Consider the following 24,263-nt stretch of genomic DNA (forward strand, 5'->3'; position numbering starts at 1 on the left):
TTCGCCCCTAAAATATCTGCTTGTGTGCGTATGTCTTTTCTAATGGTTCCGGTCTTTTGATTCACACAAATTTAGCGAAAATCAATTCAATTTAATTGAATTCAGTTCTTTATTTTACTTTGGGAGGAGGGGATTGGAGCAAAAGGCTGTGGATACAGCTTAACTAAGGCTCGAACCCCGTATACAAGGGCAGCAGTTTCAGCAGCGCGACACTAGTCAAAAAGAGATTAACATAACCAAAAAAGATTCATTATCCCTTTCAGCCACGAATTTTTATATTCACTGCAGAAAAATTCCATACTTGGAGGTTTAGCAGTGTCAAGTGTCTAGAGGGAAAAAAAAAAAAAAGTTCAGTCTCTGTAGAGTACATATCACGCAAATGGCGTCGCGTCCTCATACGGAGACACCATTACTCAATCCTGCTTTTCCCTATAAAAAATAATAAATATCCTGAGGCAGTTTGCAAACAAGGAGGTGAAATAATAATTTCTGCACATGAAAGATGTGTTTAGCCTTTATAAATGATTTACGCCGCAGTAAAAGAGAATTTAGGACGGAAACACACCGGAGCCCCCACAAAACTTGGTGGCGTCTATTTTGAAAAGATGTTTCTGAGTGCGGTTCCGCCATTCCACATCACATGGTGCTATTTTTCACTTCCGTAGGTTTCAAACATCATCCGCACCGCTCTGCAGCATGAACTCTTCGTTTTCACGAGGAAAACGACGAAGAAAGTCGCGTCTCCATACGGAGACACGGTGACTGAAAGGGTTATACTAGTCATAAACGAAAGTGCATAAAACTATTTTAAGGATAAGACCTAGTGTTGCCTCCAAAATATGAAAAGCATATACAAACACAGGCCTATTAAACACTCTTGGTTTTAACAAAAAAATTACGCATCTCCACGAAGTGAATCATGACGAGTGGGCGATGATTTTATTTGATTGTAGGGTTTAACGCGCCGACGCAACGCAGGTGATGAGGTGCGCCGTAGTGGAGGACTACGGATAGATTTTCACCACCTGGGGATCTTTAACGTGCGCCGAAATCTCGTGCACACGGGCGTTTTTGCTTTTTGACTCCATCAGAAAAGCGGCCGCTGCGGCGGGGACGTGTGGACGAAGCACTGGGGATCGTTCTGGCCGTAAATAACCTGTGGCATTGCCCACTCGCGCACGTAAATGAGTGACAGCGCGTGTGTACAGTATATACAATTCCAATCCAGTCTAATCCGATACAATTCAACTTAATCCTATCAATTTTAATCCAATAAAATCCAATCCGAATCCAATCCAATTCAATCCAATGCTCCTTGCGCATGCGCGACACCGCGTACACGGACGCGAAGTGCCGGACAAAGCGAGGTCCTATGCTGCTTCGCCCCTAAAAGGCCCCTAAAAAACATATTGAGCGTCGGAATGACTTAATCTTTGTGAGAAATCCAAGTAACACACAGATGTCCAAAGAACACTTGAGCAAATACGACGCTACATGACTGCTGGCATTACAATCTAAAATGCGAGTTGAGATGGCAAGCTACATCAAAATGTTCCCAGTTAAGCTTGTTAAGAAGGACCCGCAAAGTATAGGTTAACAATTGCGTGCCACAACTGGTCCCGGGGGTAGGTACAAACTTTTTTTCTGCATACCTTGTCCGACGGAGTTGAGCTTTTTCCTGTTAATTTTGATAAACATGAAGGAAGTCGCAACTTTAATTAGTGAATGACCTACACGTTATCAGGAGCCGGCAATCATATAATGAAAACACAGGGAGACTTTCATACTTGAGAAAAGGCTGGCTGATAGACGAAAGAAAGGGTAAATTTGAAATGCACGGAATAGCTCGCTTTTGAAGCACGTGTAGTTTTTTTCAGCGCACTAAGTCCAAGAAAATGTCATTCTCCTCGGCCCTGATACGGAATAGTTTTAAATGATAGCTGAAAAAAGAAAATCTGGATATTCAAAATGTCTTCAGCAGCCTGCAGAGTTATAAAATTATGCCTGGTCAGCAGTTCCACAAGCAACAGCTGGACCTCTAAGCAACTGTCTTCACCAGGAGAATGCACTAGCAGTAGAGTGTTTACATCGCAGAGAACTGGGTGGGGTTCCTCAGTCCAGGAGCCCAAGTGACCAGTTGGCAATCTCTTCCCTGGAGATCACTAGCTGCTGGGCGTCCAGGCCAGCGGTCGTCATCAGGTTAACCCACAGCTAGAGTAGGGGGAGATGAGAGGAAAGATGTGGGAGGGCTGGGTTGTGAGCACACGCGATGATGATCTGGGTTAGGGTGCCTGGTTGAGAACAAGACAGCACGGCTTTCTTACTAGTGTCCCACACCTTGCGACGATCACCTGCTGCTCTCAAATGACGTTCCAAACCAACCGAACAGAACCGAAAATTAACTTATCCGACTATAGAGAGCTCGAATCTCGAGCGTCACGTGATGCGAACACAAACGTCACATGTTGTTAAACACAGGCAGCAAAAGCACACCCACTCGCACCCGCACACGCCACACCGCTCTCCGTTAGTTCCCAGCGAGATTAGACTTGGCCTCTGAACTCATGCGAGCAGCGTTAGCAGCCGTCAGCCAAGCCAATCCACTTCGGACAGGCACGTGTGTTACGATCATAAACGTCGCCTACTGCACTCACGCAAACACAAACAACGCCGGCACTCCCTTCCCGCGGCCGCTAGTTGCCCGAGCAGCCGGCTTACGGGCGGCCCTTTAAACACGGCGAAGAGCTGCCATCCCTGCCCGAACCAGCTGGTCGGAACAGGTTGGTCCGAGCCGGGAACTCGTTGGAGGGTCGCTCGCCGCTTTCCCGCTGGTGGAAGCATCGACGCACGCAGCAGCAGCCGCTCTCCGCGTTACGTGGTGAAGAAGGGCTGCTCTTTCTTCGCCCGCCGCTTCTCGATCTTCTCATCGTCGTCTCTCTCCTGCTGCTCTTCTTTTACTTCTTTCCTTCTCTCGCCGTCGTTGTTTGGCTCTCCTCCCCTCCCCACCGTCTCTTTCACCCTCCTCGTCTCCTACCGGGCCAGTGCAGCCGTTCGGCTACGTCCGCCTCGACCCGTGCGTACGCTCGTACGTCCGTCCGTGGGCCGCCGGCGGACCACAGAACGGGGACCCCGTGGCTGCAAAAAGGCTTCGCCGTGAGGATAACGTCCGTTCATCCCGGCCACCGCAGACGACAGGAGGGCAGCAGACGATTTGGAATGCCACCGCAGCGCCTTTGAAGGTGAGCTCGTGCGTCGTCTGCTGTTGGGGATACTGTCGTCTGCGAACGAACCACGGTTACGTTCTGTCAGATTTAGTGTATACGTAACGGGTCTCCGACAACGTATTCTGCGCTGTAGTAACGCAGCTTTCGTCTGCATCTTTTCGTGCAGTCGTCTGCAATCTTTCGTCTTCCTGCAGACGGTCAGTATGCTGTCGTCTGCACGAGTCGCGGTGGGGCACACCGAGAATACCATTTTTCTGCTGCCGATAATGAAGTCGTGGCGGCCGAGAAGCAGGATAATTAGCGCGTATACGGGTGGTGTCGTCTACCTTCTCGCATGAAGTACAGTAGCACGTACAAGCGGCCATCGACGTGTGCGCTCGTGCACGAAGGACCCGTGAAGACATCAACTTGCCAGCCTGGTTTTATTGCATGTTGGTGTCGGTTAAAAATGACTCGCGCTTTTTTTACCTCATTACCTGCCCGCTGTATGTAAGGCGCTGAGTTGAGCTGCTGTACTCGGCAATGCAGCAGCGTTCGCTAATTGGTCTTCGAAATTTCACTAGGGGTCTTAACCTGCGTTTTATACTGCGGTGGTTTAATAGTATTTTCCGCCCTTACCTTGACTGAAACTGAGTTTATTTCAAGTTTTCTCGATGATTCAGCAGAAAAGAAAAAAAAAACTTCTTTTGCAGCGAACACTTTCTCTAGCTATGTTCGGCGAGAAGGAACATTGAGCAAACTCGAATACTCAGTTCAGCCCGGTGGCAGTAGTCACGTGACATACAATTGAGATCTTGTTCAACACGGCCATTCATCCCTTCTGAGTTCTTCTTTCTCCCCAAGCACACTTACCAACAATTTATTCCCCACTTTCACCATCTCAATCACCAAAAAACAGTCCCAGGATTGCGCAATGGATAATTTTGAGAAAGCCGCAAGAACCACCGCTGCGGTGGTTCGGTGTCATCGAATAGGGTGTCTTTTGCTGCTCTAAGCAAAGGTTTACCGCCCATACGTAGGTACACAATGACGCCTTGTAATCGACATCATTATAGTTAATCCGGTTAATCCTGATGGTGAAATTTCCGCCGTCAGCCATCGCTACGGTCATCCTCGTCGTCGTTATCTTGGACGGCTGGTGTTTGGCGGAGAGGACGGACAAATACTTCTCTTTGTGATATCATAATCACCCCAAATTATATCATCATCATCACCCTGTTTGATGTCTACGGTGTATGAATTCCTCCACTGACTTGCAACGTTCTACAACACACACATACACACGCACACACACGCTCACACGCACACGCAAGCACACAAGCACACCTTGCAAGTGTATGGACATACCGATCACTTTAAATCTTAGTTTGTGTTACCCACTCTTTGATCGGAGAAGTTAACCCTAACTTGTTAATGCCGCCCTCCAGGCTGCGTATAGGCGTTTCCTAGTCAGCACAGCCAAGCGACGCATGGCGCCATCTAGGGGCATGTTTGAAGCTATGTCCACGTGCATGTGGCCCTCAATTTAATCGCTCAGAACCGCTTGGTCTCGTAGCGTAGTAGTTCTGCCCCTGCGAAGCGAACATCCTAACCCGGGTTTAAGTCCCGTTACCGCTTTGTTTTTCTCTTTCAAGGGTTTGTCATATTAGAATATTAACATTTGTTATCACGCATATGAACAATTTATGACATCTTTATGCATTATAAATGGGATTTCGGGTATTTTCGTTGCCTTTTGGTCAGTTTCAGCTACTGCTTCTTGTAAGTTTTTGCGGGTTTTCCCCTTCTAGGTCGGTTTCAGCTATTTCTGTTGAATATTTTTCTATACCGTGGTTTTCAGCCATCGCAGGTCCGCTTTGAATGTTATTTATTCCAGTTCGGGTGGTTTTGAATGGTTTTTTTTATGCTGTGGTATAACCCCCATAAGCAAGCTTCGTGGATAGCTAGCTGGCTGTACTGACTAGGAAACGCATATACACGAGCCCGGACCATGATTAAATGTACAGTCGACTGGCTCAGCCCGTGACGCGGTGGTAACAAGATTTTAGAGCCATTTATTGGTGTTGATAATTAACAGTGCATACGTGCCGCATATAAACGAGCGTATGCGATTTCGGTTTCGTGCGGGCATCGATCGATCATCTGTCATCCACCGGTCGATTGATGAAGGGATACCAAGGGTTGCAGTATGCTGCACAGTCATGGAGTGAGGCAATGAAAATTGATCGATTACTACTTGGCGCAGTTTTCCCTGGAGTATGCTAATCGATGATTGCCGTCAGTGCTCCGCTGATTGTAGCTCCACCTATTATCAGTTTCAATCAACCACCAGTATAGTCAGTTTCAACTAGCCAATAATTTCAGCTATTAATATATCGCTCCAGTCGAGGCTAAAATTGTACACGTCTTCGATTATTCTCTTGGCATAATATACAGTCGACCCAAATCGTCGTTGTAACGAAATCGATGTATTTTAGCTTTTGCAGGGCTTTAAATGAAGTTCAAGGAAAGTAAATAAACCCGTTTTTAACGAAGTTCCACTTATGACAAAAATCAGCTTCTTGTCCTGAGGGCTTCGTTATAATGAGGTTTAGTTACAGGTGCCGTCAAATGTAATTGGAGCATGTTCTCGTAAACTTACAGGAATTTCTTCTTCCGGAAGCTCCCTGGCTGCATTGGCGTGTGTTTAAAGAAGCCCTCCCTAATAGAAAAAAAAAGCTTCGTGTACACCGATGATGGCTGTTATAAAGCCGGCAAAACAAATATTTTGTGATATTCACCAATCCTTGTTCAAATAACTTATGACGGCACGTGTACGTTGGTTAGGTAAGTAAACCAACCCTGCTTCGCATTCTGAACTTTCTGGTAGTGCGGAAGGGACAATAAACAGGATAATCTCTGTGGATTTCAAGATTTCGTTATACTTACTCTGGCAGATGCGGAAGGATAACTAGCGCTGCTGGAAATGAACAAGAGACCCTTGGTAGAACGTCGTACTTGGAACAGCATCGCAAAGGCTGGACTTGAGCGTACGCATGTGCCCACGTTAAGCACTTTCAGCGTGAACTCGACGAAGATGAGCACCCATGTGGTCGAGAAAGCCCGATACCTTGGATACACGGGTGTCTGAAAGACCGTCGAGCCATTTGTATATCAAGTGAACTGCCGATCGCACTTTCTACACGATTCACAGCAAAATGCCGCCAAGTCACCTGCCCATTATCAAGTCGATGACTGTAGCCCCATTGAGAGTCTCAAAGTCCCCAGACTGTACTGTCAATTGAAAGTTTCCGCGTAGTGCAGGTATAACTTGCAGCAGGAACCGCTAACAGCGGAGACCATTTTCAAATTGTTCCAGTGGTTCCGAGCGGCGCATCTTGAAGGCATGCGCGGTCGCTTTGCTCTCCTCGAATTGCCCCCGCTCGGACGTCTACGGCCAGCCGTCACGCACGCCTGACCTCCGACCCGGCAGCGGCTCAACCTCTTCGGCGGCGATTGTTGCGCCGACGACGCTACTACGCTGCGTGGCTCTGCATCACACCGCATGCATATACAACGCATCCCTTCTCTGGGCTCCTGCCCTTGCCGCGCAACCTCTCACCTTTTACGCAAACGCCATCTAGGTATATAAGGCCTGAGGAATGCTTCCCCTCTGCTGTCACTCCCTGATAAGACGTTAGGGGTACTTTTCACCCGTTCCACAGGCACATTTCCCGCCGAGGACACTGGATCTAAAGTGCCTGAATAATGCAAGTCCCTAATGTTGGCATCGTACGATGGCACTTGGCTTTCCGTAAGAGTTCAGGTGTTGCGCTTTCCCGTTCCTCGCCCCTCTTAGATCCTACACCTTCTTTCTCTCTATGTCTCCCACCTCTCCTAGACTGTTGTTTCCCCAGACTTCCTCTCTCTCTCTCTCTCTCTCTCTCTCTCTCTCTCTCTCTCTCTCTCTCTCTCTCTCTCTCTCTCTCTCTCGTTTGATAGCGCGTTCCTTCAGCCGTTTAGAGTATTTGCCTACTAGCACGCGTTCCTTACCCCTTTCCCTCTCCCTCTCCCTCCCCCCTCACCTCCAGCTCTTACGCACCGCACTGCCGCAAGAACTCCATTGTCTCCAGAGGCGACCGCCTCCTCCCCTCAAGCGCTTTTGTTCCTGCTCCTCTGCGAGTCCGTCCAGGCAGTCTGGATTGCGCATCGGCTACGATGCTATCGCCTCCTCGTATAACTGCGTGCATCCGGACCGTGCATACAATGCAACGCGCATTCTTTTCCTTCCTTTCTTCTTTTTTTTTTCTGTTCTCCGGCCTCTTGTTGGTTGCTTTCTGCTACGGTTTCTTATGGGCGGAACAGCGCTCGCGTTAGCCGCCGAGGGAGGACGTTTCGGCTTTCCCTCCCTGCTCTCCGCCGGAGCATCGTTTTTTTTTTTTTTTTTCGTTCGCTGGCCGTTTCGTTTCGCACATTGTTCGTCTGCGCGTTTCTCAGGCGGAAAGCAGGAGGAGTCCGTCTCGTTTTCGGCTTCCTCATATCTTCGGCGTTTTTCGGCTTCCGACGGAATGAGAAGAATGCCCTCTGTAACGGAGCAGGGGTGCGGAGGCGTTTTTCCGCCCTTCGCGCGAAGCCGTGCGAGTGTTTCCTTCAATAGCGTTTGCGGTCGTTGCGTACAGGAAGCCGATCGCGCTGGAGTCGAACGGTATTCCAATGGCCGAGTTTGAAAAACAGTGTCCAAGTGGTATATTTGTGGCTCTTGTCTCCGCCACTAACCTAGACGGCGGCTGACGTGTACAAACCTGAAAGCTTGCTTGGAAGAAACTTCAGGGGAACAATATTCGAACTATGACAAGAAGAAAGGAGAACGAAAATAAAAAAAAACTTCACTTAGATGTCCAGAACTAAAGCGGAATGGAAAGATTTTTGGTCTCGTTGTCACGGTTTGCATTGTCCCGCCTTCTTGCCTAGCCTGGCTAGTTAACCCCATAGTGATTTTCACATACTTAACTTGGTCCCGTCTTGCAGATGATGAAAGGTTTTAATACCGACGTTCGTAGTCAGTCTGGTGAACTTATGGCATTCGCCGAATGCTTGGAACCTAGAGTTACTCATTGTTCTTAGAACACGCTAAGTATTTATGAGATGTTGATACCCGCGAAATATTCTCGTACGTTGCGGCATGACAACACGTGACGTGCAGTTCCTACCCGGTAGAAAGGCGTACTGGCAACCCTGTTACCTAAAAATGAGTTCCATGCACTGTGAAACCGATAAAATGCCTGTCTACCCATGCGGCAAATCCAGCGACACTACCCCTAACATCGGAACCAAAACTTCCACGGCTGTTCAGAGTGCCTGCCTTCATTGATTGATTGATTTTAGGGTTTAACGCGCCGACGCAACGCAGGCGATGAGGCGCGCCGTAGTGGAGGGCTCCGGATTAATTTTGACCACCTGGGGATCGTTAACGTGCGCCGAAATCTCGTACAGTGCCTGCCTTCAGAATTGCTGTTACGTGGGGATAAGAGCACGATTCCAATCAATCAATCAATCAATCAATCAATCAATCAATCAATCAATCAATCAATCAATCAATCAATCAATCAATCAATCAATCAATCAATCAATCAATCAATCAATCAATCAATCAATCAATCAATCAATCAATTATTTAATCAATCAATCAACCAGGGAGGAGGAATGGACGTGTTGCTTGAGCAAAACGGGTGATGGAGCCGTTCACTCTCGCGCGGAGGACGTCCTAGAGACGTCCTAGAGACGTCCTGGGCAGTGCAGTCAGCAGGAGATCAGCTGAAGCTGATGTTTCGGGTGGGGGCTGGACGGCTGGACCTCCCACTGCTCTGTGAAAAAAGGGAAGAAAGAATAAAAAACAAGGAAGCTGCGATATCACACAAAGTAAATAAAAAACAGGTAGTATTGATAACAAGTAACAAAAAATTGCGACTTTGTTATGCACGCAAACATGCAGTGCCCACAAACACGCACATACACAAGTATATTGCCCGGTAGTGAGTCATGTGACACGAGTGATCCCCGGTTTTGACGCATCAGCGTGCACAGCTAGATGCTCTATTAGACAATATTTGATCTCTCTCTATATCGTATAGTTGCATGGAAGCGTAACAATCTAATATTGCTTAAACGTGAGAACAGAAACCTGTTATGAATATACAGTAGTCGCTCGTTAACTCAAAGTCGCAAAATCCACAGAAATTTTCAAGATAAGCGGAGTTTCGAGTTAAGCGAAATGCTGAAAATTTGTGGCCAGCTAATTGAAATAAGTGCTACTGAAGATAAGAAAAGCTCCACTGCACAAAGGGGCTTCCGTGGGAAGAACGAATTTTTATTATTACAGAAGAAAGAACCGGGTCAGGCTCGCCTGTTTCGCATTAGCATCTGGTCCCAGGAAGGCTTTCTCGAGCTGCTCAACAGGGGCGGTATTCTCGTAACTGTCCCCTTTGAAAACGTCCCTTTTGCGTCCCCTTCATCGTGACGTACTTCCGGTTAAGCAGTGGGCCTTTGATTCAAATACCGTAACTGTTCTTGCAAACGCATTTTAAAGAAGTGAAACCGTATCAGAGTATCTTTCATGTGTTTTTTTGTTCCGCGAGCGAACCAACAATAACGCGACGAAAAATCGTCTGCTCCAAATCGTCTGCTCCGAGTAGCCACGGCTCATAGCTCCACCGTGCTTATAAGGCGTCACATCCGGGTGTTCGCTTTTAGCCAATCAGGGCTCGCTCAAAAGGGACACTTTTAAAAGGGACACAAAAGGGACAAAACATGGGAATACTGCCCAAGATCGTATGCTTACGTCGCCGCCGCTAGATTCTACCTTGTTGCAAGTAGACGCAGCATGTTTCTTTGTTTCGGCCGGTTTAGGCACTTCGCGAGGCTCCTCGTCGTCTGCATGATCAACTGTGTTGTCAACAGCTATCTCAACGATGTACGCGTCGGGCAGCGCTCCGGTAACAGGGACATCGGCCTCGTACAGCGCGTGCTTTGCGTAAATTTGCCGTTCACGATCACCTTGGGTGCGGAGTGAGAGCTAAGCGTTCAAACAGAGACCTTATCGGCTGCCTGTAGCGGACGTATGCCTTGCGTCCTCTCTTCCAGCATTTCGAGATATCCGTGGTCCCCCGAAAAAACGTTTCGAGATAAGGGGCGGGGGGGGGGGGGGGGGGGGAAGGGGGGCGGGGAGCAAATACATAGCACCCATGGGAGGTAAATGCACGAAGAGAGAAATGTTCGACTTACCGTAATTACCCGATTCTAACGCGCACTTTTTTTTCCGGAAAAACAGGCCGAAATTTCGCATGCGCGTTAGAATCGGATAGGAAACCGAAACTGCAGAAACAGCTGAAATTTCATCCCACCCATCGCCATCGCCATCTCAAGATGGCGCCAAAGCTTTTACCAACGATTTTTCGAATCTAAGCGTCTAGAGTTTTCTATCGGCGTTCACACAAATCGAAAATTATTCCACTAGCGCACTTGATAACAGCAATGGGAGCAGCTGAAATGAAGGTGCGCTGCTTCCACGGCTTACGAGCGGCTTCCACGCGCTCACAACGAGCGGTTCGCTGAAGCGTGCGCCTCTGGAGAAGCTCGCGGGATGGGCGTGCGAGGCGTGGGCCACAAACCCGTCGACCATGGTTGAACATTCATTCAGAAGTGTGGCACCGCGAACGCGCTTGATGGCACCGAGGACGAGATGTTGTGGTCAGCGGAAAGCGACAAGGAGCTCTCGGAGAGCGACGAGGAGTGAGATGCGTGAGATTACTTCAGGAAATAAATCGCCCGTTTCTCTCGCATTCGTTTTTTTTTTTTTTTTTTGTTCACAAAGTTCCGCGCGCTTTACAATCGGAGGTGCAAGTTTGTTCGGTTTTGTGCTTGGAAAATAGGGTGCGCGTTAGAATCGGGGGCGCGTTAGAATCGGGTAATTACGGTAACCGATACTTCGAGACATGCGAGATCGAGGTAACGGAAGTTATATGAAATAACAATATATACAGTATAATAAGAGATAATAATATAAAAATCCGGTAATATTAACTGTAATAGAAGGAAATTGTTTTGCGAAAATACACTAGTTATTCAGAAAGAGAGTCCCTCTCCCGCTGCTGAAATGCAAACATACAGGAGAACAGCAAGCGTGCGCCTTCATCTCTTCCTCGTGTCTTTTCAGGACACTGTATTCCTGCGCTACAGGAAACCAAACGCGCGCAAGAAAACAGGCCATAAAATAAGCTACCAGTTCTCTATCTTCTCAGTAGGCCCCCGGGAAATACAAAAGATGAAACATTGTCGCGAGCCATCAATTCGTTAATTCTTTCCTTGATATTTCGTGTGCTTCTGCAGCCACCAGGGCCCTTTTAGATGCGACTGCATCTCATTCACTCGCCTTGTCCCTCCATACGGCGTTGTTGTTGTCCGTCCACACCCCTCCCCCATTCTACTCGCCGCGCGAGCTGCGCTCTCCGCCGCTCACCACCTCTCCTCTCCGATAGCGAACACACTCTCGCGAGGGGCATTGGATTGGATTCGATTGGATTAAAGTGGATTGTGTTGGATTGTGTTGCGTCATAGCCGCGGCAGGGCGTTCACGGCACGTTTCACGCGATGGGAGAATCGACCTAACGGAAACAACAACGGAACCCACTATGCGTCGCATCTACACAGGGGTTCCCGCGAGGGGAGGTGGGAGAAATTTTTCCTGGCAACCTCAAATGTGTATTGGGAGCGGCTCGTCCGAAAGGTGGGAACGAATGCAGTGAACGTTTGTCAGCAGTACCGCTTGTCGTCTCTGCGGGCCCTTAAGTTCCTAGATCGCCCCGCACTTCCCTTGTGGCTAGAACCCCGCGTACAGGGGCCGCACTCAGTCAAGGCCAGCGACTCTCTTCGTTTCTTTTGCTGTCAAATTGGAACGTTTAGGGCGAAAGCCTTGGATCTGTGTGTTTTATGAAACGCGTTGCGGGGTAAAGCAGAAGGAATAAACATTTATTTTACTGTACGAGTTCCTTTGTAGGAGGCCTCCATAGTCCAGGAAGGCTTGGTCCTTGGCTTTCCGGCGGGCCCTGTCCACTAGTCGTTGCTGAACTTGAGGGCGTGAGCTGGTCAGCTGGTCATCCCACTGCTCCAGAGCGGTGTTTGCTAGGTCAGTTATGCTAACTATCGGCACTCCCAGACCCTATGGTAGGGAGTTTTGGGTGTGGGCCAGTGTTTACAAGTCAATGTGTATGTTGTTGGGTAGATGGCATGGAGTATATGTTCAGTGAGGATAGGTGTTAGAACAAAAATGATCCCAGCTTCTGACTTAATTACCTAAAAACTATCCCTGACAATTATCTTAATCAATTCTTACCTAATCAATCCTAATAATTTATTAATCAATTATCTAAATTACTTCTGACCTAATTATTTTTAAAAATCATCACGCTGACTTAACGGTGCGAATGCTGATGTTATCAGCGAAGCTGCCTGGCACTCCCTAATTCCAAGGATAAGCTTTGTTAGATCGTCTGAGTCAGCAGATCGATTCCCATTCGTGCCAATTCATTTTTGCCGTATTCCACAGCTCACGCCGTCTACAGTATCTGAACTTGAAACACTTCCTCGAGTGGGCGCCGCGAGCGCTTTTTTCTCTCCGGCGTATTCTTTTATTTGCTCGTGTAAAAAACAAGCAGCCATGCATTTTTAGTTAAAAGAACGATGCAACCATCACTTATGGATTGATGTACTGCCTCAAATTGCCCAATGTTTTCTTTTTGTTCAACAGCCTTGACAAGTATTAACATTGCAACCAGATTTAGTAGATTAGGCAAGGCTTGCCTGTATACCCGTCTCGTTCAAGCATCCTTTCAACTTGCTGTCGGCGTGCTTGGCGTTCCCTGTCGCCCTCCGTTCAAATGACGTGTTGGTAAACTTCCTTATGTGTGCTGGTGCTTTTGTATGGTGGCAAAATCGTGGTGCCGCATGTCTTCGCGCCCGCCCGCAACGGGCGATGTTTCCACTGCTGTGGCGTGTACGGTCGATCCTTACGAGTCACTTAGAAAATGAGTTGGCAACTCTAGGTGAAGAAGCCTTCCTGTTACGCTGGTCCACGCGCTTCATAGTGGTAAGGAACAACACCCTGAGCGTGACTACTGTACCGTATTGAGTTTCAGCTAGCTTCTGAACTCTTCCTGTTAACAGCTGTGAACTTTCTGTGGATTGATTTCGCAGTAGCTTGTTTCACCACCGCAGACATTTGTTGTGCAAAGTGTTGACTGTTCGGAGTACTTCGAAACTGATTGGTTTCTTTTTTTTCTGTTTTTAGGGCAGCGCTGGTACCACTAGTCGCTGCGCGCTGATATGTGGTTTTGTAATAAATTCTCTTTTCACACGTCCTCGCGAGGCTTTGCCCTCTCCACATCGCGTCGACCGTGTTACCACACTTTGGTCCATGCAGATAGATTAAGAGGGTTCAACGCCGGTCGACCGCTCTCGACATGTCGTAGACGCTCGAGTCACGGCCCGGGGGTTAAAAAAGAAGGTTCCTTTCTCCCCGAGTAGCAGGGGTGGCGCTGGCTACCACCCCCAAGCGCAAAAAAATACTTACCTTAACATAAATACCGAGAAACACGCGTCTGGTGTGATGACCACTACACTACCGGCGGGGCTGTGCTCCCGCAGCCCCGCCGGTAGCGTAGTGGTCGTCGCACCAGACGCGTATTCTGGAGGTCGTGGGTTCGGATACCACCCGGCGGGCATGTTTTTCTCCACTTTCTTTCTTTCGCTCAAAAAACTGTATTAGTCTCAAGGATAATAAATGACGTAATGACGTACTGCATTTTCCCGATTTTCTCGTTTACTTTCGTTGGCTTCCTATACATATATATATATATATATATATATATAGATATATATGTATATAGGCATTTTTTCTCCACTTTCTGTCTTTCGAAATGCTTTATCTGTTTCAATGACCTGCCACATCCTCCCCTTTGCTTTCCGAGGTTTTCTTGACCGCCAACCCTTATGTTTGTCTTAATTTAACGGCCCCTCATTTCCCATTCTGATTCGCTATATATATATATATATATATATATATATATATATATATATATATATATATATATCAGAGTACATATATATCAGAGTACAGTTACATGATTTTGCTGTCACAAACATTCGCAACACATTTCTTATATAAATTTGCAGAAACCTGTGAGAAGGATCGGAAGATGTTTCGGTGTTTCGGACCGGAGAATGTTTTGTGACAGCAAAATCATGTAACTGTACTCTGATGAAGGCAAGTCCCGTTGCCACCATACGTAAGTAAACCTTCTTTGTTATTGTTCTTGCTGTGTATCCGACTCTTTACTTTTACTATTTCTGCGCGCTTTGTTTTATCTTTCTCTTTCTTTCTCCTTATATATATATATATATATATATATATATATATATATATATATATATATATATATATATATATATATATATATATATATATATATATATATATACAGAAAGATAGGTCACCAGTCTACGACGCCAAAGGAGGCATAGGGGTGTGGTTAGGCTCTTTTCTTTTTTACTACGGTTACTGAAGTGAACATTTTTTTTTAAATATGCAGAAGAAAGAAAGAAAAGCACGCGCCCAGAGTGGGGACCGAACCCACGCCTTTCGAACCCAGCCTAACCACACCCCTATGCCTCCTTTGGCGTCGTAGACTGCTGACCTATCTTTCTGTATTTCCTCAACGAGCCCCCCATTTCCTTACTATATATATATATATATATATACACGAGAGGGTAGACACACGTATGAAAACGATGATCGAACTAACGTTTCGACCGGGGTCCGGTCTTCGTCAGAGTAAACCTGATTACTCTGACGAAGACCGGACCCCGGTCGAAACGTTAGTTCGATCATCGTTTTCATACGTGTGTCTACCCTCTCGTGTATTTTTGAAACCGAATCCCGGAACTTATTCATCGCTATATATATATATATATATATATATATATATATATATATATATATGTATCGCTTAGACACACAAACATACAGTGTGCACACCCGCACGCACGCACGTATACCCACCAACTTTTTTTATTTTTATGCTAACACGAGGCCGACCAAGCTTGAAACACCTGTTGACTCAACCGTTCTTGACGGGAGTAGAAGTAGCGTCAATAGTGTACAAACACGGCAGCTGTTCAAAATCTCCGAGCTTTTATAACAACACGGAAATGTTATGAACGCAATAAATGCAAGCGGGTGTCGCATCAACAACAGCATGCTCAGGTCCTACCTGTACGACACCGCCGTAGGGCCTACCGATAGGGGAAACTGATCAGACCCGCGGCCAAATCGCTTCTTTCCTCCAGTCATTTTTCTTCACAGAAAGAAAATCTCGTGTTTTGCCAAATGGATGTCTTTATTGAGGCAGCGCACCGAAGCTCTGAAGAGATACGTCGAAGGCCTAGAGAAGGAAACGAATGGAGTTAGGTCAGGTTCGTGTTACATCTCGTTGAGTATTCTTTGCTCACGATGGTGTGCCGCAATGCATCACGTTGTGCCCGCTGCTTTTCTTGTGCTGCTGCTAATTATCGGCTCAGGTTGTTCTGCTCCTGCCGACTATGCATCACTGATTTGAAGGAATAGACAGTTTCCGCTAAGGGCAAAGTATGGAAATTTTATCGCACGAGGTAATTCAGTTGTAGCCGCAAAGCCATAAAATCTTTTTGGCCTGGCTTCTGTTCGTCGATGGTACTGGCGAGCGTCTCGTTTCGCGTGGGTCGTTGCTAATTAAGACGGAAGCAGCATTTTACCCTTATGAGGAGAAGGATTCTGACGACGAAGATGTGGCCTGAAGAAGCACGGACAGATTTTTTTTGGATAATATAAACAAAATCGCTTTATTCAAAATGCCGATTTATTCGAAGCATTTTGTGGTCCCTATTGTGGTGCATGGAAAGGAAACCATCTCCGTTTTTGACGACATATCGCGTACAACGAAGCCGGTTTCCTGTCCCTGATTGGTTGGTTTATTGTGGGTGTAGATGGATCAGGCGGTATTGGCCTTGCGCAATATGCCTTCAAGTGCCTCACCTGCAAGCACCCGATGCGACAAATTATATGGCTCCTTCACCGTGACTTCGCGAGTCGACTGTCCCAAAGAAGCTAGTAAGGAGTCCCGATACCTCTCTACAAAGTCCCCACTGGGAAGACGACGTGGACCACAGTAGCGTGGGGCTGACAACACTCGCAGGATGCCAACTTGCGCATCGCCGGGAACGTGCTTACATGCTCTGGAATAAAAGTCCTTCCTCTTCCTCCACCCCGAAAACAATGTAGTGTGCTCCAAAGCTTACCGTAGGCTGCACATTACGTATTGTTTTGCACCTACTACCAACGCACATGATGTGCGGAGAGGTGATCGCACAATGTTCAGCTTGAATCGTTGAACTTCAGTCTTCGCGTAGCATGCTCGGATGCGGTACAAGTTGCATTTGCTCTAGTTCGTCCCTTCGTGACACAGTTGGTTTATCTTGGTGAGCACGAAAATACCTAAAGTGGTCGCTAACTGCCCGTCTGAAGACGATCCCGTAGCCACGGGAGACAACTTTCACACTTGGTTTAAAATGACACAGCATTTCGTGTCATCCTATCAGCGGCCTCGTTACCCTTGATGTCAAAATTTGGTGGTAGCCGCTGGAACATTACTTTGTTATAACGAAGGTTTATTGTACCATAGTATTGTATGATAAAGCTCAACAGAGGCTTTAATAACTCTAAAATTTACCTGATTAAAGTTTAATTATTAATTGTGCCTCAGTTTATTTCACAACCGGAACGCCTTGTTTGTAGACAGAGTATTCAGGAAGCAATTTTCCGTCCCGGAGGGAGTACCCGTATACTACAGTGCCAAACAAGGCTTGCAATGAAAAAGAGCCCGCTGTAATCGTAAACTACAGATCAAAAGAGTACGGTCAACTTTCGATGGCGACGGTTACGCCCCTAGTAACACTTAGGCCAAGTCTGTAACTGTCGTGGGTGGTCCGGTCCGCACGCGTGCGGCCAGGAATGTAAAGACCTTCTTCCGGTTTAGATAATAGCCCGGACCCAATTATAGATAAACTCGCTCTCATTCGCTCCTTTCTCTTTCCTTGGAGTAACATAATACACCGTCGTAACTGTCTCGTCTATTTAAACCTAATTATCAAACCACTCCCGCCGTATCGTCTGTGTTACGTAAAAGCGCACCTTCTGTTCGCGAGCTCTCGCAGACGATGCAGAAAACTCGCAGACGACGGTAGAGGAGTTACGCGTCGTCTGCTATCTCCAGACCCCCCCGCCGTTTTCCAGACGCGCACCGCGGCAACTATACGAAATTCTATGCGCCTCGAAAGACAAACAAAATAAAAAAAAATATTTTCCTACGTGGAGAGCGGTTATTTATTCGGCGGCGCCGTTTTCACGTACGGGTCAGGCGCGATTATATTATTCACGTGCGCGCCTGCAGCGGACCTTTAAGAGGCGGCAACTCGTGCCAGTCGCGGGTGTATTTTTATACCGCTACGTGCGCGAAACCCAACGCCGAACGGAGAATAAACGCGTATATCCCTTACCGTTCGGCTGGTGGCAACAAAGAAAGAAACGCTCCCAAAAAGAACACGAACAGTGTTCGCCGCGCTAGTGGCGAACGGCTGCACAAGTCGTCGCCGTTCGTCCACATCAATGTGCACGAACATTGCGATATATATACTCTGGGTGCCAATCACCCCGTGTAGACAGAGAAAAGCCTCTGTATTGACAAGATGTACCGTTTTCTCTGGCAAAGTCGTTTGAAACAGGGCTACAAATCGAAAATACATCTCTTTCATTTTGTTCGCTAAGAAGGACTGAAGACGTGGACGCGGGTAATGGTACGCTTGTACGTAGATGAGGCATGCTTGTCTCAAGGGTGTTTGACCAGCCCTCAGCGACTCGAAGGTGGGAGCGTTGGCTTCTCGCTCGACCCTGGCAAACTCTCGCGCCTGCAGCAGCGGCACGAGCGGTCATTATCACGACGAAGCCCGCGGCGTTGGTCTCGGAGGTCGAGCGACCTTGCTGTCGTGAGAGCGCTGCCGCGGCGGAGCGAAGAACTGCGCTGAGGCCGCCATGTGGGAGTCGACGCGAGAGCCGTGCCCGTGTACCTGTAGCAGTTGGATTGGGTAACTTCGTTGTTACGCTGCTGTACCTCACAGGGAGTTATCCTCGATGCAAAAAGGACGACCGGACCGGGTGACCGAATTTGCAGCTCAGCTTTTTAATAATCCTTTTTGGTCTTTGATCTTGAAAAGTGAGAAATTGTCACGCAGAGGCCGTCGTTCTTCTACAGTGTCGGTTGTGGTTTCGGAAGATTGTTTACGGCCGCTATCCGACGGACGCCCAAGAGATATTTAGTTCACTGGGGTGTTTCGCCTGCGAGGCTTCAAGGGTGACCCACACGTAACCCCTTCCTACCTTTCCTTTCCCAACTAGGCCTCGCGCCATCCCATTCAATAAATTTTAGCACTACTGCTACTACCTTCACAGTCTCAATTTTTCCGTATGAGCGCTCACATGACGCCTGTTTCGCGTACACAACGCCGTATATTTCCGGTGAAGCAAGTTTATACAGGGTCATCATTTCCTCCTCCCGTCATTCTGCCATATTTTTTTTATGCTTTACACCCTTTATCATAAAATTACACCCACCATTCACGTATAGACGGACCCCTCGGGTCGACAGCGTCTAGGGCATTTGGAGGATTATAATGGGAAGGAGAAGAGAAGAATTCGAATTCCAAAAGAGAGAGGTGGGAGCGAAGATTAACCAATAAGGTACCCTTCGTTCTGCTCTAATAAGCCAGTTAGATCGATTGCTTACCAGCAGATCGAATTTGTCTCGGTAGGCCTGCTTTACTGTTAGACATTTACCCACAGTGAAAAATCCACCAAAGAGGTTGAGTCCAGTGTATGCTGAAGTATAAAGGTACAAACGGCCACCACTGGACTTTTGTAGACGGTGTGGGGTCCTATGGTGTAGAGGGAGAGGGGGGGGGGGGGCAAGCGTCGTATGTCTGGCTTTCTTGCACTGCTCTGTTGTTGTGCAAAAAAGCTACAGAGAAAGACAAGCCATGTGCAGGAGTTGAAATAACGTGCGCCACGGCAAAGCCAACCGTCTTCTTCGCCTCTAACGCTTGGCAGAAACATTTAGAAAACTAGTATTTTTCCGCACCAAATGTCATGTAAGCTGCTCTCTTTTAAGGAAGAAATTTTGTTACCGGAACTCGCCCAATCTTAAAAAAAAGTTTTTTTGCGCGTGCGTGTGTGCGTGCGTGCGAGGGCGTTGTCAGCTTAGGTCTTGAAAATACAATGCCTGCGTTGTCTTTACTGTGAATCCAACTCATGCACAACTGTTCCGCCGCTGCAGTCGTACTGCTTACCTAGGCACCACCTGGTTATTTGCCTGCATTACTTTTAATTGTTATGTTGTCACATGTTCTATAACACCGGCGACAAAAGGTAACGGTGATGACGTAACCCGTAGTAACCAGTCTCTTGCGCCCCCCCCCCCCCCCCCCTTCATGCGGAGCAGGGCTAAATGACGGCGAAGGAGCATTACGAGGTTTTTGGAGCCATTATGATCGCGATATTGATCGCTGGCTTCTGAAACCCGCTGCTTAAGCTCCTTCGGAAGAGCCCGGGCAACTTCACCGATCTGGTCGCCTTCAATGTTCAACCTATTGCAACAATTGCGTATTTCTAATAGGCGACAATATGCTAGTTTTGCAGGCTGTTATCTGCTACTGGTTTTAGTATATAATATATCCTGGTGCTTTGACTAATTTACCTATAAGCAACGCTGTCTTCTTTAAATAAACGAAAACAAGTAGACTGTTTCTAGGCACAGTTGCTCGGAGTGTAACGCAGGGCGTAATTCGGAGTTTTGTCCTTTTCGAATTACCCACGTCGACGGAGTTTTAGTACAGGGGGAGGACGGACGACACGGATGTCACGCAAAACAAGCAATGAGCTTGTTAGATTTCTGGCTTGTGAGAATTGTTCTGTGCACGTCGGAGGGCCTGACAACCAGAACAACGCTACGACTTGAAACAGATGCAAAACAAACTTTTTTTTAATGAACACGGCTAAGAATTCCGTCCCTCGTTCGCAAAATATTCGCACACCAATGACTGTGTGAGTGTCACAAACTAGAGTTCGTTCCGTTGCCGTTGCAGTTAGGGTTAGGTCGGCCCGCCACCAGCTCAGAAGGCCGGCTGCAGAGTGATTGGGGCCGGCCAAAAAGCCTCGACTGTGCGGCCATATAGCAGGGTACTGACCTCTACACCCGCGATTTTTCTCGACAGCTTTTCCAGGCCTCTTTACTCCAACATTGCTTTCGTGCCGTGTGGAAGAGTTTTAGAACTCACCTTTGTTTGGTTTACCATTTGGTGTCAGCTTTGTTGCCTTTTTCCTCGCGTTCCTAAAGTGATTATTGCATCCTTGTTCTATTTCTCACTCGTTTGTTTCACTCGCTTGCTTGATTTGTTGCGGTTCATTTCAAAGGTCCGTTTCTGCATTTAAAATACTGGGCGTCTTTCTCGCGGTAAGGTGAATCGTAACTTATCCCAGAGAATCACTGCCGCGACTTGAATGCGAAGAATCAAATATCGTTGCCACCACAACGGCTACGAACCAAACCGCGACCAAGCAGTGGCGACTGATCAACCTTGTATACAGGAAGGACAAATTGCACTTCACATCACAATTGCGTCACTGCATACGCAACTGTAGTTCAAGCCAAGCTTCACACGCATGACGCTTTTGCTGTCGCTCTCAATGAAGACCGATTGTGTCAGTCTAAGTTCAAACACCACTTTATCGCGAAGAGTTGTGCTGCTGAGCACGAGGACGCGGGTTTGGTTCTCGGCCGCGGCGGCCGCTTTTCTGATGGAGGCGAAAAGCAAAAACGCCCGTGTGTACGGGATTTCGGAGCACGTTTAAGATCCCCAGGTGGTCAAAATTAATCCGGAGCCCTCTACTACGGCGCGCCCATCGTCTGTGTTGCGTCGGTGCGTTAAACCCTACAATCAATCAATCAAATTTATTGCTTATTGCAAAGACAGTTAAGGGGCCCCTTGACCAAAGAAGCCGACTTGCGGCGTCCGTAAAAGAAAAAAAAATTCAAGAAGTTACACTCAACGAAAAAGCTCTCAAGTGCGAAGGAAAGATTACCCAAAGGGGCTGTGGCCCCCTCGCTTGACTAGTTTCAGTATCAGCATGGAATTGATACCGAAAGTAGTCAAGAGAGGGTGCCGCATCTCCCGAAAAGGAGACACTGGATTGAGTATTCGTTATTTTGGGGTAATTAATGAGTTAATTCATGTTTTGGGGCCGAAGCACCTTAGGATCTCGCTTTGTCCGTGGCTTGCCACTTGGCGTCCGTGAACACATTGTTGCGCATGCGCGAGGAGCATTGGATTGGATTTGGATTGGATTGCAATGGGTTGGATTGGATTGGAATAAATTGAATTGTATTGGATTGGATTGGATTGGAATCGTATATATACTGTACACACGCGTTGTCACTCATTTACATGCGCGAGTGGGCAATGCCACGGGTGTTTTACGGTAATAACGATCCCCAGTGCTTCGCCCACTCGTCATGATTCACTTCGTGAAGATGCGCGAATTTTTTTTCTTACTTTACACTTATTTGCAGCCTAGCAAAGACAGCGTCCGTGGCAACGGCGTAGCGCGAAGATTACCCCCAACACTTCGCACATAAGCAACGTGTTTTTGTGTGACGCAGTGGGATTGACATGGACTTCGTAACGCAAGGTACACATGTTCGATACCGACCAGGGGAAGCGGTGACTTTTCGAAGCCACTGTTTGGGTGTATGGCGCCACGTGACTGCGGTGGCTGGATGGCATGGCCCCGGATGAGCTACGACAAGCCGGGCCCCTAAAGTGCTCCGCACTTAAAATGGCCCCTCCGGAAGCGCTTATTAGCCCTATAGGCGTTCCATAGCGTGACTCGTTCTGTAGCGCAAACTTAAACTGGGCACATGAAGGGAGCGGAAGAACGCAGCCGAACAAGTGAACAGGCAAACAGCCAAATCTACGATCGTCGTCAACTCTCCTATTGCGGGGCAGCCGAAGCGAGAAGCGGCACAACGAGTAGGAGACATAGGAAAGCCATTCTCAAACGCTAAGGCGAGTTTGTAAAACGAAGTATCTCATGCGGCAAGATTACGCAGCCCTTCGACAGTGTGAGGTGGAAGCAGGGCGTTTTAGGCGTTCAACCGAACATTTGTGCTTCCGTATTCACAAAGCAATTGGAAGTATGAGGTGATCTTCGGGTTTTCTTTTTACGATTTTTTTTATCGAGCAAAGCGTGTAAACGAACTTTTGCGTCACTGTATGGGTGCGGTTGATCTTCGATGTAATGATTTAGAGGTTTATGCGAGGGTTCTGAGAGGTACTCGTGGTTCGATAGCGTTGATTTCCTTCACGTCACACTTTGTTCTTAAAACCACCTCAACCTTGGTCTTTATATATTAGTGCCGTAAAAAAAAATTTGCATGGGAAACAAATTCACTTCACGTGTGAAAAAAAGCTACCGGTCCCTTTCGCTACCACTATATGAAGTTTAAGAGAGCTTACTTACGGAGTCGTGGTTTTCACTGACTGCCCGTACAGCTATTTGTCATACATGAGATAACGACAACGATGGGGAGATCGTGAGTCGCTACGATACGGAGAGGCGGAAAATCAACCCTCTTCCCCTTACTCTGCCCACACTATCATCATCAGCAGCAGCAGCAGCGGCAGCATCATATTGCTATTATTTATATTATTATAATTATTATTATTACTAGTAGTAGTAGCAGTAGTAGTAGTAGAAATCTCTGTGTAATCCTTATAGCAATCTTTATGCGTCATGTGACTGTAATTATTGTCCTTCCGTGTTGAGTGCACTAGCCCTTACACCTGATGGTTGTTGCTGGGCGCTGTAAATAAATAAATAGATTTATTTATTAATTGATTGATTGATTGATTTACCTATTGATTGATTGATTATATTGTTACCAATCATCATCATCAATCATATGTTTGTATCCGCTGAAGAACACAGCCGTTGTCCTCTCTCATAACAACGAAAGCGGCGAGCGCACAATCTATTCCGGAAATTATCGCGTTATAAATGATTATCGCACACAAAAGAAGAACGAGCCTCACTCAGTTCACAGACACCCACCGAAAATGCCCGCGGCGGAGTTGCAAGAATTCCTTTCTTTCTGCAGTCTTGGTCTGTCGTCTGGCGACTATAGCCGCACCCCGCAGCCGCAATACACGGTTACTCGGCCATCGACACGGGGCTGCGCCCACACAGCGTATAACCCCCTCGATGTCGACGCGGGCTGGCCCAAAGAAGATGGATTTCGCGAAAACACGCGTTGTCACCGCCCATCTCTCTCGTTCCGCTTTTGTTTTTCCGTCCCTGCCTCCCGGCAGCTTCAAGCCTTTCCCGACACGTCTATCCGCGCAATCTCTTCTTGCATTGTCCAGCCGTTGCAGCAGCAAGGTCTGTACCAAGGACGGTCGTTGACGTCTTTTTCCGCGGTAGACTGCACCCCCGCTATGCAGATTGGGTCCTCTAGGAATTCCCCGCGTCTTCTTCGTTAATCTTTGTTGATATCTTTTTACCAACCTGGGGTCTTTTTTTTTTCTCGGGCGTGTATCGCATTCCGCGCGTATTACATTCTTCGCGTGGGAAACCTCGTTCAATCTCCGTGGTGGTGTCGGTCGCTGGGGTAACCCAAGGGTTGAGTGTTCTGTTCACCGCCTTCGCCGTTCTATAACCCTCGTCGTTGGCGCTGACAGTGTACGGCGGATCGGATAGAATATCGTGGGAGCGGGCTTTTGCGCGTTTCGAATGGGTTTGGCGCGGGCCTTGATAGATGAGGCGATGAGAAAGGGCGCTGTCTCGGATTTGCAGAGAAAGTTATGTCC

General features: G+C 47.5%; 1 protein-coding gene across 1 annotated transcript in view; it reads left to right on the forward strand.

Moving 5' to 3' along the window:
- The first annotated feature begins 3,042 nt into the window (after positions 1-3,042).
- LOC144162826 (uncharacterized) overlaps positions 3,043-24,263 on the forward strand; it is a 136,573-nt gene continuing 115,352 nt past the window's right edge. Inside the window, exon 1 of the mRNA XM_077693491.1 lies at positions 3,043-3,239. The gene's annotated coding sequence lies outside the window, so the exon portion shown is untranslated. The remainder of the gene's footprint in view (positions 3,240-24,263) is intronic.

This window comes from Haemaphysalis longicornis, unplaced genomic scaffold (assembly GCF_048455015.1).
Source record: "Haemaphysalis longicornis isolate Haplotype H1 unplaced genomic scaffold, Haemaphysalis longicornis Haplotype H1 scaffold_12, whole genome shotgun sequence".
In the NCBI taxonomy this organism is placed as follows: domain Eukaryota; kingdom Metazoa; phylum Arthropoda; class Arachnida; order Ixodida; family Ixodidae; genus Haemaphysalis; species Haemaphysalis longicornis.